A 9,071-nucleotide genomic window follows, 5' to 3' on the forward strand; every position below is an offset into this window, starting at 1 on the left:
AGGGACCGAAAAAAGTGGTTTCGCATGATAGTCCACCTCGACCCATGTCGACCCTTGCGCGACCCCGACCTTCAGGATTTTGCTCTACGGAAGGGGTCTACCCTTGCTCGACCCCGACCTTCAGGATTTTGCTCTACGGAAGGGGGTCGACTTGTGCGCAACCCCGACCTTCAGGATTTTGCTCTACGGAAGGGGGTGCACAAAAGTGTTCGTAATCAACCTCGGATTGTACTTTTCATCATCTAGGGGCACCGTAGGGACCGAAAAAAGTGGTTTCGCATGATAGTCCACCTCGACCCATGTCGACCCTTGCGCGACCCCGACCTTCAGGATTTTGCTCTACGGAAGGGGGTGCACACTTGTGCGACGCCGACCTTCAGGATTTTGCTCTACGGAAGGGGGTGCACAAAAGTGTTCGTAATCAACCTCGGATTGTACTTTTCATCATCTAGGGGCACCGTAGGGACCGAAAAAAGTGGTTTCGCATGATAGTCCACCTCGACCCATGTCGACCCTTGCGCGACCCCGACCTTCAGGATTTTGCTCTACGGAAGGGGGTGCACACTTGTGCGACCCCGACCTTCAGGATTTTGCTCTACGGAAGGGGGTGCACAAAAGTGTTCGTAATCAACCTCGGATTGTACTTTTCATCATCTAGGGGCACCGTAGGGACCGAAAAAAGTGGTTTCGCATGATAGTCCACCTCGACCCATGTCGACCCTTGCGCGACCCCGACCTTCAGGATTTTGCTCTACGGAAGGGGGTCGACTTGTGCGCAACCCCGACCTTCAGGATTTTGCTCTACGGAAGGGGGTGCACAAAAGTGTTCGTAATCAACCTCGGATTGTACTTTTCATCATCTAGGGGCACCGTAGGGACCGAAAAAAGTGGTTTCGCATGATAGTCCACCTCGACCCATGTCGACCCTTGCGCGACCCCGACCTTCAGGATTTTGCTCTACGGAAGGGGGTCTACTTGTGCGCAACCCCGACCTTCAGGATTTTGCTCTACGGAAGGGGGTGCACAAAAGTGTTCGTAATCAACCTCGGATTGTACTTTTCATCATCTAGGGGCACCGTAGGGACCGAAAAAAGTGGTTTCGCATGATAGTCCACCTCGACCCATGTCGACCCTTGCGCGACCCCGACCTTCAGGATTTTGCTCTACGGAAGGGGGTGCACAAAAGTGTTCGTAATCAACCTCGGATTGTACTTTTCATCATCTAGGGGCACCGTAGGGACCGAAAAAAGTGGTTTCGCATGATAGTCCACCTCGACCCATGTCGACCCTTGCGCGACCCCGACCTTCAGGATTTTGCTCTACGGAAGGGGGTGCACACTTGTGCGACCCCGACCTTCAGGATTTTGCTCTACGGAAGGGGGTGCACAAAAGTGTTCGTAATCAACCTCGGATTGTACTTTTCATCATCTAGGGGCACCGTAGGGACCGAAAAAAGTGGTTTCGCATGATAGTCCACCTCGACCCATGTCGACCCTTGCGCGACCCCGACCTTCAGGATTTTGCTCTACGGAAGGGGGTGCACAAAAGTGATCGTAATCAACCTCGGATTGTACTTTTCATCATCTAGGGGCACCGTAGGGACCGAAAAAAGTGGTTTCGCATGATAGTCCACCTCGACCCATGTCGACCCTTGCGCGACCCCGACCTTCAGGATTTTGCTCTACGGAAGGGGGTGCACACTTGTGCGACGCCGACCTTCAGGATTTTGCTCTACGGAAGGGGGTGCACAAAAGTGTTCGTAATCAACCTCGGATTGTACTTTTCATCATCTAGGGGCACCGTAGGGACCGAAAAAAGTGGTTTCGCATGATAGTCCACCTCGACCCATGTCGACCCTTGCGCGACCCCGACCTTCAGGATTTTGCTCTACGGAAGGGGGTGCACACTTGTGCGACCCCGACCTTCAGGATTTTGCTCTACGGAAGGGGGTGCACAAAAGTGTTCGTAATCAACCTCGGATTGTACTTTTCATCATCTAGGGGCACCGTAGGGACCGAAAAAAGTGGTTTCGCATGATAGTCCACCTCGACCCATGTCGACCCTTGCGCGACCCCGACCTTCAGGATTTTGCTCTACGGAAGGGGGTGCACAAAAGTGTTCGTAATCAACCTCGGATTGTACTTTTCATCATCTAGGGGCACCGTAGGGACCGAAAAAAGTGGTTTCGCATGATAGTCCACCTCGACCCATGTCGACCCTTGCGCGACCCCGACCTTCAGGATTTTGCTCTACGGAAGGGGGTGCACAAAAGTGTTCGTAATCAACCTCGGATTGTACTTTTCATCATCTAGGGGCACCGTAGGGACCGAAAAAAGTGGTTTCGCATGATAGTCCACCTCGACCCATGTCGACCCTTGCGCGACCCCGACCTTCAGGATTTTGCTCTACGGAAGGGGGTGCACACTTGTGCGACCCCGACCTTCAGGATTTTGCTCTACGGAAGGGGGTGCACAAAAGTGTTCGTAATCAACCTCGGATTGTACTTTTCATCATCTAGGGGCACCGTAGGGACCGAAAAAAGTGGTTTCGCATGATAGTCCACCTCGACCCATGTCGACCCTTGCGCGACCCCGACCTTCAGGATTTTGCTCTACGGAAGGGGGTCTACTTGTGCGCGACCCCGACCTTCAGGATTTTGCTCTACGGAAGGGGGTGCACAAAAGTGTTCGTAATCAACCTCGGATTGTACTTTTCATCATCTAGGGACACCGTAGGGACCGAAAAAAGTGGTTTCGCATGATAGTCCACCTCGACCCATGTCGACCCTTGCGCGACCCCGACCTTCAGGATTTTGCTCTACGGAAGGGGGTCTACTTGTGCGCAACCCCGACCTTCAGGATTTTGCTCTACGGAAGGGGGTGCACACTTGTGCGACCCCGACCTTCAGGATTTTGCTCTACGGAAGGGGGTGCACAAAAGTGTTCGTAATCAACCTCGGATTGTACTTTTCATCATCTAGGGGCACCGTAGGGACCGAAAAAAGTGGTTTCGCATGATAGTCCACCTCGACCCATGTCGACCCTTGCGCGACCCCGACCTTCAGGATTTTGCTCTACGGAAGGGGGTGCACAAAAGTGTTCGTAATCAACCTCGGATTGTACTTTTCATCATCTAGGGGCACCGTAGGGACCGAAAAAAGTGGTTTCGCATGATAGTCCACCTCGACCCATGTCGACCCTTGCGCGACCCCGACCTTCAGGATTTTGCTCTACGGAAGGGGGTCTACTTGTGCGCAACCCCGACCTTCAGGATTTTGCTCTACGGAAGGGGGTGCACAAAAGTGTTCGTAATCAACCTCGGATTGTACTTTTCATCATCTAGGGGCACCGTAGGGACCGAAAAAAGTGGTTTCGCATGATAGTCCACCTCGACCCATGTCGACCCTTGCGCGACCCCGACCTTCAGGATTTTGCTCTACGGAAGGGGGTCTACTTGTGCGCGACCCCGACCTTCAGGATTTTGCTCTACGGAAGGGGGTGCACAAAAGTGTTCGTAATCAACCTCGGATTGTACTTTTCATCATCTAGGGACACCGTAGGGACCGAAAAAAGTGGTTTCGCATGATAGTCCACCTCGACCCATGTCGACCCTTGCGCGACCCCGACCTTCAGGATTTTGCTCTACGGAAGGGGGTCTACTTGTGCGCAACCCCGACCTTCAGGATTTTGCTCTACGGAAGGGGGTGCACACTTGTGCGACCCCGACCTTCAGGATTTTGCTCTACGGAAGGGGGTGCACAAAAGTGTTCGTAATCAACCTCGGATTGTACTTTTCATCATCTAGGGGCACCGTAGGGACCGAAAAAAGTGGTTTCGCATGATAGTCCACCTCGACCCATGTCGACCCTTGCGCGACCCCGACCTTCAGGATTTTGCTCTACGGAAGGGGGTGCACAAAAGTGTTCGTAATCAACCTCGGATTGTACTTTTCATCATCTAGGGGCACCGTAGGGACCGAAAAAAGTGGTTTCGCATGATAGTCCACCTCGACCCATGTCGACCCTTGCGCGACCCCGACCTTCAGGATTTTGCTCTACGGAAGGGGGTGCACAAAAGTGTTCGTAATCAACCTCGGATTGTACTTTTCATCATCTAGGGGCACCGTAGGGACCGAAAAAAGTGGTTTCGCATGATAGTCCACCTCGACCCATGTCGACCCTTGCGCGACCCCGACCTTCAGGATTTTGCTCTACGGAAGGGGGTCTACTTGTGCGCAACCCCGACCTTCAGGATTTTGCTCTACGGAAGGGGGTGCACAAAAGTGTTCGTAATCAACCTCGGATTGTACTTTTCATCATCTAGGGGCACCGTAGGGACCGAAAAAAGTGGTTTCGCATGATAGTCCACCTCGACCCATGTCGACCCTTGCGCGACCCCGACCTTCAGGATTTTGCTCTACGGAAGGGGGTGCACACTTGTGCGACCCCGACCTTCAGGATTTTGCTCTACGGAAGGGGGTGCACAAAAGTGTTCGTAATCAACCTCGGATTGTACTTTTCATCATCTAGGGGCACCGTAGGGACCGAAAAAAGTGGTTTCGCATGATAGTCCACCTCGACCCATGTCGACCCTTGCGCGACCCCGACCTTCAGGATTTTGCTCTACGGAAGGGGGTGCACAAAAGTGTTCGTAATCAACCTCGGATTGTACTTTTCATCATCTAGGGGCACCGTAGGGACCGAAAAAAGTGGTTTCGCATGATAGTCCACCTCGACCCATGTCGACCCTTGCGCGACCCCGACCTTCAGGATTTTGCTCTACGGAAGGGGGTGCACAAAAGTGTTCGTAATCAACCTCGGATTGTACTTTTCATCATCTAGGGGCACCGTAGGGACCGAAAAAAGTGGTTTCGCATGATAGTCCACCTCGACCCATGTCGACCCTTGCGCGACCCCGACCTTCAGGATTTTGCTCTACGGAAGGGGGTGCACAAAAGTGTTCGTAATCAACCTCGGATTGTACTTTTCATCATCTAGGGGCACCGTAGGGACCGAAAAAAGTGGTTTCGCATGATAGTCCACCTCGACCCATGTCGACCCTTGCGCGACCCCGACCTTCAGGATTTTGCTCTACGGAAGGGGGTCTACTTGTGCGCAACCCCGACCTTCAGGATTTTGCTCTACGGAAGGGGGTGCACAAAAGTGTTCGTAATCAACCTCGGATTGTACTTTTCATCATCTAGGGGCACCGTAGGGACCGAAAAAAGTGGTTTCGCATGATAGTCCACCTCGACCCATGTCGACCCTTGCGCGACCCCGTCCTTCAGGATTTTGCTCTACGGAAGGGGGTCTACTTGTGCGCAACCCCGACCTTCAGGATTTTGCTCTACGGAAGGGGGTGCACAAAAGTGTTCGTAATCAACCTCGGATTGTACTTTTCATCATCTAGGGGCACCGTAGGGACCGAAAAAAGTGGTTTCGCATGATAGTCCACCTCGACCCATGTCGACCCTTGCGCGACCCCGACCTTCAGGATTTTGCTCTACGGAAGGGGGTCGACTTGTGCGCAACCCCGACCTTCAGGATTTTGCTCTACGGAAGGGGGTGCACAAAAGTGTTCGTAATCAACCTCGGATTGTACTTTTCATCATCTAGGGGCACCGTAGGGACCGAAAAAAGTGGTTTCGCATGATAGTCCACCTCGACCCATGTCGACCCTTGCGCGACCCCGACCTTCAGGATTTTGCTCTACGGAAGGGGGTCTACTTGTGCGCAACCCCGACCTTCAGGATTTTGCTCTACGGAAGGGGGTGCACAAAAGTGTTCGTAATCAACCTCGGATTGTACTTTTCATCATCTAGGGGCACCGTAGGGACCGAAAAAAGTGGTTTCGCATGATAGTCCACCTCGACCCATGTCGACCCTTGCGCGACCCCGACCTTCAGGATTTTGCTCTACGGAAGGGGGTCTACTTGTGCGCAACCCCGACCTTCAGGATTTTGCTCTACGGAAGGGGGTGCACAAAAGTGTTCGTAATCAACCTCGGATTGTACTTTTCATCATCTAGGGGCACCGTAGGGACCGAAAAAAGTGGTTTCGCATGATAGTCCACCTCGACCCATGTCGACCCTTGCGCGACCCTGACCTTCAGGATTTTGCTCTACGGAAGGGGGTCTACTTGTGCGCAACCCCGACCTTCAGGATTTTGCTCTACGGAAGGGGGTGCACAAAAGTGTTCGTAATCAACCTCGGATTATACTTTTCATCATCTAGGGGCACCGTAGGGACCGAAAAAAGTGGTTTCGCATGATAGTCCACCTCGACCCATGTCGACCCTTGCGCGACCCCGACCTTCAGGATTTTGCTCTACGGAAGGGGGTCTACTTGTGCGCAACCCCGACCTTCAGGATTTTGCTCTACGGAAGGGGGTGCACAAAAGTGTTCGTAATCAACCTCGGATTGTACTTTTCATCATCTAGGGGCACCGTAGGGACCGAAAAAAGTGGTTTCGCATGATAGTCCACCTCGACCCATGTCGACCCTTGCGCGACCCCGACCTTCAGGATTTTGCTCTACGGAAGGGGGTGCACAAAAGTGTTCGTAATCAACCTCGGATTGTACTTTTCATCATCTAGGGGCACCGTAGGGACCGAAAAAAGTGGTTTCGCATGATAGTCCACCTCGACCCATGTCGACCCTTGCGCGACCCCGACCTTCAGGATTTTGCTCTACGGAAGGGGGTGCACAAAAGTGTTCGTAATCAACCTCGGATTGTACTTTTCATCATCTAGGGGCACCGTAGGGACCGAAAAAAGTGGTTTCGCATGATAGTCCACCTCGACCCATGTCGACCCTTGCGCGACCCCGACCTTCAGGATTTTGCTCTACGGAAGGGGGTGCACAAAAGTGTTCGTAATCAACCTCGGATTGTACTTTTCATCATCTAGGGGCACCGTAGGGACCGAAAAAAGTGGTTTCGCATGATAGTCCACCTCGACCCATGTCGACCCTTGCGCGACCCCGACCTTCAGGATTTTGCTCTACGGAAGGGGGTGCACACTTGGGCGACCCCGACCTTCAGGATTTTGCTCTACGGAAGGGGGTGCACAAAAGTGTTCGTAATCAACCTCGGATTGTACTTTTCATCATCTAGGGGCACCGTAGGGACCGAAAAAAGTGGTTTCGCATGATAGTCCACCTCGACCCATGTCGACCCTTGCGCGACCCCGACCTTCAGGATTTTGCTCTACGGAAGGGGGTCGACTTGTGCGCAACCCCGACCTTCAGGATTTTGCTCTACGGAAGGGGGTGCACAAAAGTGTTCGTAATCAACCTCGGATTGTACTTTTCATCATCTAGGGGCACCGTAGGGACCGAAAAAAGTGGTTTCGCATGATAGTCCACCTCGACCCATGTCGACCCTTGCGCGACCCCGACCTTCAGGATTTTGCTCTACGGAAGGGGGTGCACAAAAGTGTTCGTAATCAACCTCGGATTGTACTTTTCATCATCTAGGGGCACCGTAGGGACCGAAAAAAGTGGTTTCGCATGATAGTCCACCTCGACCCATGTCGACCCTTGCGCGACCCCGACCTTCAGGATTTTGCTCTACGGAAGGGGGTGCACACTTGTGCGACGCCGACCTTCAGGATTTTGCTCTACGGAAGGGGGTGCACAAAAGTGTTCGTAATCAACCTCGGATTGTACTTTTCATCATCTAGGGGCACCGTAGGGACCGAAAAAAGTGGTTTCGCATGATAGTCCACCTCGACCCATGTCGACCCTTGCGCGACCCCGACCTTCAGGATTTTGCTCTACGGAAGGGGGTGCACACTTGTGCGACCCCGACCTTCAGGATTTTGCTCTACGGAAGGGGGTGCACAAAAGTGTTCGTAATCAACCTCGGATTGTACTTTTCATCATCTAGGGGCACCGTAGGGACCGAAAAAAGTGGTTTCGCATGATAGTCCACCTCGACCCATGTCGACCCTTGCGCGACCCCGACCTTCAGGATTTTGCTCTACGGAAGGGGGTGCACAAAAGTGTTCGTAATCAACCTCGGATTGTACTTTTCATCATCTAGGGGCACCGTAGGGACCGAAAAAAGTGGTTTCGCATGATAGTCCACCTCGACCCATGTCGACCCTTGCGCGACCCCGACCTTCAGGATTTTGCTCTACGGAAGGGGGTCTACTTGTGCGCAACCCCGACCTTCAGGATTTTGCTCTACGGAAGGGGGTGCACAAAAGTGTTCGTAATCAACCTCGGATTGTACTTTTCATCATCTAGGGGCACCGTAGGGACCGAAAAAAGTGGTTTCGCATGATAGTCCACCTCGACCCATGTCGACCCTTGCGCGACCCCGACCTTCAGGATTTTGCTCTACGGAAGGGGTCTACCCTTGCTCGACCCCGACCTTCAGGATTTTGCTCTACGGAAGGGGGTCGACTTGTGCGCAACCCCGACCTACAGGATTTTGCTCTACGGAAGGGGGTGCACAAAAGTGTTCGTAATCAACCTCGGATTGTACTTTTCATCATCTAGGGGCACCGTAGGGACCGAAAAAAGTGGTTTCGCATGATAGTCCACCTCGACCCATGTCGACCCTTGCGCGACCCCGACCTTCAGGATTTTGCTCTACGGAAGGGGGTGCACACTTGTGCGACGCCGACCTTCAGGATTTTGCTCTACGGAAGGGGGTGCACAAAAGTGTTCGTAATCAACCTCGGATTGTACTTTTCATCATCTAGGGGCACCGTAGGGACCGAAAAAAGTGGTTTCGCATGATAGTCCACCTCGACCCATGTCGACCCTTGCGCGACCCCGACCTTCAGGATTTTGCTCTACGGAAGGGGGTGCACACTTGTGCGACCCCGACCTTCAGGATTTTGCTCTACGGAAGGGGGTGCACAAAAGTGTTCGTAATCAACCTCGGATTGTACTTTTCATCATCTAGGGGCACCGTAGGGACCGAAAAAAGTGGTTTCGCATGATAGTCCACCTCGACCCATGTCGACCCTTGCGCGACCCCGACCTTCAGGATTTTGCTCTACGGAAGGGGGTGCACACTTGTGCGACGCCGACCTTCAGGATTTTGCTCTACGGAAGGGGG

This window comes from Anopheles nili (genome assembly GCF_943737925.1).
Source record: "Anopheles nili chromosome X unlocalized genomic scaffold, idAnoNiliSN_F5_01 X_unloc_10, whole genome shotgun sequence".
Taxonomy (NCBI): domain Eukaryota; kingdom Metazoa; phylum Arthropoda; class Insecta; order Diptera; family Culicidae; genus Anopheles; species Anopheles nili.